This window comes from Siphateles boraxobius, unplaced genomic scaffold (assembly GCF_051911475.1).
Source record: "Siphateles boraxobius isolate OS27281-9 unplaced genomic scaffold, OSU_SipBor_1 378, whole genome shotgun sequence".
Classification (NCBI taxonomy): Eukaryota; Metazoa; Chordata; class Actinopteri; order Cypriniformes; family Leuciscidae; genus Siphateles; species Siphateles boraxobius.
In genome coordinates this window covers 36,678-45,000 of record NW_027509006.1, presented here as the reverse complement: position 1 = coordinate 45,000, position 8,323 = coordinate 36,678, and positions in this window count along the sequence as shown.

The following is an 8,323-nucleotide window of genomic DNA, read 5'->3' as shown; positions in this document are numbered from 1 at the left end:
TCCTCGAGCACCCCCCACGCCCAGAGTATGGAGCCCCAACTCGGCTTACTTTTATAGTTACGTCCGGTCAAAGTTCCAACTTTTGAGGTGGCGTATCTCTGGAGCCGAGCCGAGTCGGGCCTCCGAACTCTGGGGACGCGGGTCGCCCCCCCACGCCCAGAGTCTGGAGCCCCAAATCGTCCGGTTCCCGGAGCCGGGTAAACGGTGGGACTAACTGGGACTCTCTTAAGGTAGGGTTGACCAGAGTGCATTTGTTTGAACCGGTGTATCTCAGTGCTGAAGCCGAGTTGGGGCTCCATACTCTGGGCACGGGGGGGTCTCATAGTGGTCCCCCCACGCCCAGAGTATGGAGCCCCAACTCGGCTAACTTTTCGAGTTAGGTCCGGTCAAAGTTCCAACTTTGAGGTGGCACATCTCTGGAACCAAGCCGAGTTGGGGCTCCATACTCTGGGCACAGGGGGGTCTCATAGTGGTCCCCCCACGCCCAGAGTATGGAGCCCCAACTCGGCTAACTTTTCGAGTTAGGTCCGGTCAAAGTTCAGAATTTGAGGTGGCACATCTCCGGAACCAAGCCGATTTGGGGCTCCATACGCTGGGCACAGGGGGATGTCCTCGAGCACCCCCCACGCCCACAGTTTGGAGTCCCAACTCGGCTTACTTTTCGAGATACGCCCGGTCAAACCTGGACAGGAAGTGAGCGTATCTCGGGAACCGAGCCGAGTTGGGGCTCCATACGCTGGGCACAGAGGGGTGTCATCGAGCACCCCCCACGCCCGGAGCATGGAGCCCCAACTCGGCTTACTTTTCGAGTTAGGTCCGGTCAAAGTTCAGAATTTGAGGTGGCATATCTCTGGAGCCAAGCCGAGTTGGGGCTCCATACGCGGGGCACAGGGGGGTGTCCTCGAGCACCCCCCACGCCCAGAGTATGGAGCCCCAACTCGGCTTACTTTTCGAGTTAGGTCCGGTCAAAGTTCCAAATTTGAGGTGGCATATCTCTGGAACCAAGCCGAGTTGGGGCTCCGTACGCTGGGCACAGGGGGGTGTCCTCGAGCACCCCCCACGCCCAGAGTTTGGAGTCCCAACTCGGCTTACTTTTCGAGATACGCCCGATCAAACCTGGACAGGAAGTGACCGTATCTCGGGAACCGAGCAGAGTCCGGCCCCCTTACGCCCGGTGTCGGGGGGTCTCGTCGTACTCCCCCCACCCCCAGAGTCCGGAGCCCCAACTCGGCCTCCTCTCCGAGTTACGCCCGGTCGAATCCGGACAGGAAGTGGCCGTATCTCGGGACCGGGAGGTCCCCGGGGTTCGAGACGGCGGGAGAAGTAGGGTCCCCCGGGGTCCCCTCACCACCCGCCGTCCCCGGCCTCTGGGACCCCCCGGTCCCGAGATAGGCCCGGTAACGCGCGAGGGACTTTTTGAAAAAGCGGCCCGTATCTCGGGAAGGGGAGGTCCCAGAGTCTCGCCCTTTCGGGGGTCGGGGGATCCCTCCGGGCCCCCTCTGACCCAGCCTCCCCGGGCCCCTGGGACCTTTCCTTCCGAGGCGCGCGCCGTCCCGTCGGGCCACTTTTCTCCGGGACCGGGGGGCACCGGAGCTCCGGGGCGGGCTCGTCGGAAGGGGCCCACCGAGACCCTACTTTGACCCGAGTTTGGAGTCTCTAGGCGGCCGGGTCCCCGAGCCACAGCCGCCCAAAGTCGGTGCCCTTTTCCCGGTCCGAAAAACGCCTCAGAGTCCAAAACCTGCAGTGGGCCGGGACTTCCGGGGCCCCTGAGGCTCTGGCGGCGGTCCCGGGAAGGTTCACCTTTCTCGGGCACGGTCAGGTCGCCCCCCGCGGTCCCGGGAGTCCCGTCGGAGACGTGGGTGTCAGCCACGAGCGCAGCGTGGTGGGGAAATTTTTTGTTTTTCGCGAATATCTCGACAAGCACGCGGCGAAAAAATTCCAAACTCGGGTCGCTCGTAGGGCTCGAGGGGGCCTATCCAACGAGCCCACCCACGTCCCCGAGGGCCGTCGGGCCAGGGAGTTACGCCCGGTCAAAGGCGCACCTTTACGGGCTTATATCTCGGGAACCCCCGGCCCAATATTCCCCAAACTCTAATAGATCGTAGTGCCGGACGAGGCCTTTCGAAAGAGCCCACCCCCGAGGTCCAACTCGCCCGGGTCCCCGAGTTACAGCCGTCCAAAGTCGGGGGTCCCAGCGAACGGCGATCCCGTAGGGGGCGCTCCCGAGGCCCGTCACTCCAGGGTTCGAGCAAGGGCCCTACTGGGACCCCCTCACCCGAATTTGAGCTCTCTGGGTCTTCGCGTTCCCGAGATACGGGCGATTTTGTTCCGAGGCCGTGACGTCATCGGCGGCCGCCATTTTGAAGCGCGCCCGGTGGTTTTCGGCCGATATCTCCGCGAAAACACCACCAAAATTCACCAAACCGGTACCGTTTTGTTCGTCTCGACTAGACGCTTCCAACGAGCTCGGTGCCCGCCGAATCCGTCGAGTTTTCGCCGAGATATTCGCGTTTTTCGCTTTCGCGGCGCTGTATCTCGGGCCCCCGGGGGCCCCCGGAGCTGCGGGTGGTCTCGTTGGAAAGCTCTCGTCCCGCTCTAAACACGATAAAAATTTGGCGTCGATCGGACGCGGCTTCGCCGAGTTACGGCCGTTTAAAGCCGTTTGCAGTGGGTTACCATCCTGCAAACTGCAGGCGCTCGTCGGCGGCCCGCCCGCGGGCCGAGCTCGGTGCTTCATACCCGGCTTAAAGCGCCCAGCCCCGCGGTTCTGGAGGAACTGCCGGAGCAAAGGGTGTCCTGCAACGAGCCATTTGGGTTATGGGGAGAAGGGGAGTGTGTGTGTGTGTGTGTGTGTGCGCGCGCGCTTGCCCCCCTTTCTCCCTGGGAGCGTGGCTTGGCCCTGGGGGCTCGTCTCTCCACGGAGGTCTCTCGCCCGCCCCGGGTGGCTCGATCCCTGGGCACGGCTCGGTCCTCCTCGGTGGGGTTGGCTGAGCTCCAGAGCCGAGCTCGCTCCAAAACCTAAGTGCCAAACGTTGGCGGTGACCGGAAGACCCAGGCGCTCGGTCCTTCCCGACCAGCCCCGAAGAGGTCGGTCCGTCCTGGGCCAGACGCAGGTTCGCCCGCCGCCCCGGGTGCCTCGTCTGGAGCCGAGACGGTCCTAAAACTGACCACAGGGGTTGTATGGCGAGGGAGTGTGGTGGAGGCACACACACACACACACACACACACACACACACACACACACACACACACACACACACCACCACCACCCTCGGAGGGCCTCCAGGAGCAATCCAATCCAAGCCCAGCCAGGAGGCACTCTGGGTGGGATAAAATCTGAATTGTGCCAGTGCCATGGAGCTCTGGAGGGAGAGGGCCTCCAGGAGCAATCCAAGCCCAGCCCAGGTGGCACTCTGGTTGGGTGGGATAAAATCTGAATTTTGCCAGTGCCATGGAGCTCTGGAGGGACAGGGCCTCCAGGAGCAATCCAAGCCCAGCCAGGTGGCACTCTGGTTGGGTGGGATAAAATCTGAATTTTGCCAGTGCCATGGAGCTCTGGAGGGAGAGGGCCTCCAGGAGCAATCCAAGCCCAGCCCAGGTGGCACTCTGGTTGGGTGGGATAAAATCTGAATTTTGCCAGTGCCATGGAGCTCTGGAGGGACAGGGCCTCCAGGAGCAATCCAAGCCCAGCCAGGAGGCACTCTGGTTGGGTGGGATAAAATCTGAATTTTGCCAGTGCCATGGAGCTCTGGAGGGAGAGGGCCTCCAGGAGCAATCCAAGCCCAGCCCAGGTGGCACTCTGGTTGGGTGGGATAAAATCTGAATTTTGCCAGTGCCATGGAGCTCTGGAGGGACAGGGCCTCCAGGAGCAATCCAAGCCCAGCCAGGTGGCACTCTGGTTGGGTGGGATAAAATCTGAATTTTGCCAAGTGCCATGGAGCTCTGGAGGGAGAGGGCCTCCAGGAGCAATCCAAGCCCAGCCCAGGTGGCACTCTGGTTGGGTGGGATAAAATCTGAATTTTGCCAGTGCCATGGAGCTCTGGAGGGACAGGGCCTCCAGGAGCAATCCAAGCCCAGCCAGGTGGCACTCTGGTTGGGTGGGATAAAATCTGAATTTTGCCAGTGCCATGGAGCTCTGGAGGGAGAGGGCCTCCAGGAGCAATCCAAGCCCAGCCCAGGTGGCACTCTGGTTGGGTGGGATAAAATCTGAATTTTGCCAGTGCCATGGAGCTCTGGAGGGACAGGGCCTCCAGGAGCAATCCAAGCCCAGCCAGGTGGCACTCTGGTTGGGTGGGATAAAATCTGAATTTTGCCAGTGCCATGGAGCTCTGGAGGGAGAGGGCCTCCAGGAGCAATCCAAGCCCAGCCCAGGTGGCACTCTGGTTGGGTGGGATAAAATCTGAATTTTGCCAGTGCCATGGAGCTCTGGAGGGAGAGGGCCTCCAGGAGCAATCCAAGCCCAGCCCAGGTGGCACTCTGGTTGGGTGGGATAAAATCTGAATTTTGCCAGTGCCATGGAGCTCTGGAGGGACAGGGCCTCCAGGAGCAATCCAAGCCCAGCCCAGGTGGCACTCTGGTTGGGTGGGATAAAATCTGAATTTTGCCAGTGCCATGGAGCTCTGGAGGGAGAGGGCCTCCAGGAGCAATCCAAGCCCAGCCCAGGTGGCACTCTGGTTGGGTGGGATAAAATCTGAATTTTGCCAGTGCCATGGAGCTCTGGAGGGAGAGGGCCTCCAGGAGCAATCCAAGCCCAGCCCAGGTGGCACTCTGGTTGGGTGGGATAAAATCTGAATTTTGCCAGTGCCATGGAGCCCTGGAGGGAGAGGGCCTCCAGGAGCAATCCAAGCCCAGCCCAGGTGGCACTCTGGTTGGGTGGGATAAAATCTGAATTTTGCCAGTGCCATGGAGCCCTGGAGGGAGAGGGCCTCCGGGAGCAATCCAAGCCCAGCCAGGTGGCACCCTGGCTGGGGAGGGAGGTTGAAAATGACCGAGTTGGATCACTGGGAGTCCTGAGCACCAGGGCCCCTTCAAGGCAGAGAGCAAAGCCAGAGAGACTGCACTCTGGCTGGGGAGTAACTGGAAAAAACATGAAACATCCAGGAAGAGACGGGCTGATTTTCTAAAAATCTGAATCCCAGGTGAGGTGCAGCTCTCCTGGGCACGAATAAAAGCTCAAATGCCAGGCTTTAAACATGACAGAGTCCACGATGTTGCTGTGGTCTCAAAGCTCCAGGACCTTCAGGGCAGTGGACCAAGCCGTAGAGGTTGCACTCTGGCTGGGTGAGCGAGTTCAATCTCCGCCACGGCGGAGCTCTTAAAAACATGAAACCTCCAGGAAAAGACGGGCCCGTTCTTCTGAAAAAGTCCATCCCAGGCAAAGCGCACCTCTCCCGGGCACGAATAAAGCCCAAAGCCCGTGGAGAAAATGACCCTGAAGCCAAGCTCTTGAAAATGACAAAGTCCAAAAAAGTTGCGGTGCGTTCAGAGCTCCATGCTCTACGACCTCATTGGCCGTCCCAGGGAGGGTGCACCGTCCTGGGCAAGAGTCAGATTCTCCCGCCCTCCCTGGAGCTCCGTGTGGAGCAAAGACGGTCCTAAAACGTCCCTTTGGGCTTCTGTAGAGGAGACAAACTCTTTTGAATGACAAAGTCCACGATGTTGCTGTGGTCTCAAAGCTCCAGGGCCTTCAAGGCAGTGGACCAAAACGGAGAGGTTGCACTCTGGCTGGGTGAGCGAGTTCAATCTCCGCCACGGTGGAGCTCTTAAAAACATGAAACCTCCAGGAAAAGACGGGCTGATTTTCCTCTAATGTCCATCCCAGGGTGGGTGCATCTCTCCTGGGCACGAATAAAGCTCAAACGCCCACGGTGGAATGCCGAGCTTTAAAAATGTCAGAGTCCACGATGTTGCTGTGGACTGAAAGCTCCAGGGCCTTCAAGGCAGTGGACCAAGCCGTAGAGGTTGCACTCTGGCTGGGTGAGCGAGTTCAATCTCCGCCACGGTGGAGCTCTTAAAACCATGAAACCTCCAGGAAAAGACGGTCTGATTTTCCTCTAATGTCCATCCCAGGGTGGGTGCACCTCTCCTGGGCACGAATAAAGCCCAAAGCCCATGGAGAAAATGACCCTGAAACCAAGCTCTCGAAAATGACAAAGTCCAAAAAAGTTGCGGTGCTTTCAGAGCTCCATGCTCTCGGACCTCACTGGGAAGCCCAGGGAGGGTGGACCGTCCTGGGCAAGAGTCAGATTCGCCCGCCCTCCCTGGAGCTCCGTATGGAGCAAAGACGGTCCTAAAACGTCCCTTTGGGCTTCTGTAGAGGAGACAAGCTCTTTCAAATGACAGAGTCCACGATGTTGCTGTGGTCTGAAAGCTCCAGGGCCTTCAAGGCAGTGGACCAAGCCGGAGAGGTTGCACTCTGGCTGGGTGAGCGAGTTCAATCTCCGCCACGGTGGAGCTCTTAAAACCATGAAACCTCCAGGAAAAGACGGTCTGATTTTCCTCTAATGTCCATCCCAGGGTGGGTGCACCTCTCCTGGGCACGAATAAAGCCCAAAGCCCATGGAGAAAATGACCCTGAAACCAAGCTCTCGAAAATGACAAAGTCCAAAAAAGTTGCGGCTCTTTCAGAGCTCCATGCTCTCGGACCTCACTGGGAAGCCCAGGGAGGGTGGACCGTCCTGGGCAAGAGTCAGATTCGCCCGCCCTCCCTGGAGCTCCGTATGGAGCAAAGACGGTCCTAAAACGTCCCTTTGGGCTTCTGTAGAGGAGACAAGCTCTTTCAAATGACAGAGTCCACGATGTTGCTGTGGTCTGAAAGCTCCAGGGCCTTCAAGGCAGTGGACCAAGCCGGAGAGGTTGCACTCTGGCTGGGTGAGCGAGTTCAATCTCCGCCACGGTGGAGCTCTTAAAACCATGAAACCTCCAGGAAAAGACGGTCTGATTTTCCTCTAATGTCCATCCCAGGGTGGGTGCACCTCTCCTGGGCACGAATAAAGCCCAAAGCCCATGGAGAAAATGACCCTGAAACCAAGCTCTCGAAAATGACAAAGTCCAAAAAAGTTGCGGCTCTTTCAGAGCTCCATGCTCTCGGACCTCACTGGGAAGCCCAGGGAGGGTGGACCGTCCTGGGCAAGAGTCAGATTCGCCCGCCCTCCCTGGAGCTCCGTATGGAGCAAAGACGGTCTTAAAACGTCCCTTTGGGCTTCTGTAGAGGAGACAAGCTCTTTCAAATGACAGAGTCCACGATGTTGCTGTGGTCTGACAGCTCCAGGGCCTTCAAGGCAGTGGACCAAGCCGGAGAGGTTGCACTCTGGCTGGGTGAGGGAGTTCAATCTCCGCCAAGGTGGAGCTCTTAAAACCATGAAACCTCCAGGAAAAGACGGGCTGATTTTCCTCTAATGTCCATCCCAGGGTCGGTGCATCTCTCCTGGACACGAATAAAGCCCAAAGCCCATGGAGAAAATGACCCTGAAGCCAAGCTCTCGAAAATGACAAAGTCCAAAAAGTTGCGGTGCGTTCAGAGCTCCATGCTCTAAGACCTCATTGGCCGACCCAGGGAGGGTGCACCGTCCTGGGCAAGAGTCAGATTCGCCCGCCCTCCCTGGAGCTCCGTATGGAGCAAAGACGGTCTTAAAACGTCCCTTTGGGCTTCTGTAGAGGAGACAAGCTCTTTCAAATGACAGAGTCCACGATGTTGCTGTGGTCTGACAGCTCCAGGGCCTTCAAGGCAGTGGACCAAGCCGGAGAGGTTGCACTCTGGCTGGGTGAGGGAGTTCAATCTCCGCCAAGGTGGAGCTCTTAAAACCATGAAACCTCCAGGAAAAGACGGGCTGATTTTCCTCTAATGTCCATCCCAGGGTCGGTGCATCTCTCCTGGACACGAATAAAGCCCAAAGCCCATGGAGAAAATGACCCTGAAGCCAAGCTCTCGAAAATGACAAAGTCCAAAAAGTTGCGGTGCGTTCAGAGCTCCATGCTCTAAGACCTCATTGGCCGACCCAGGGAGGGTGCACCGTCCTGGGCAAGAGTCAGATTCGCCCGCCCTCCCTGGAGCTCCGTATGGAGCAAAGACGGTCCTAAAACGTCCCTTTGGGCTTCTGTAGAGGAGACAAGCTCTTTCAAATGACAGAGTCCACGATGTTGCTGTGGTCTGAAAGCTCCAGGGCCTTCAAGGCAGTGGACCAAGCCGGAGAGGTTGCACTCTGGCTGGGTGAGCGAGTTCAATCTCCGCCAAGGTGGAGCTCTTAAAACCATGAAACCTCCAGGAAAAGACGGGCTGATTTTCCTCTAATGTCCATCCCAGGGTGGGTGCATCTCTCCTGGA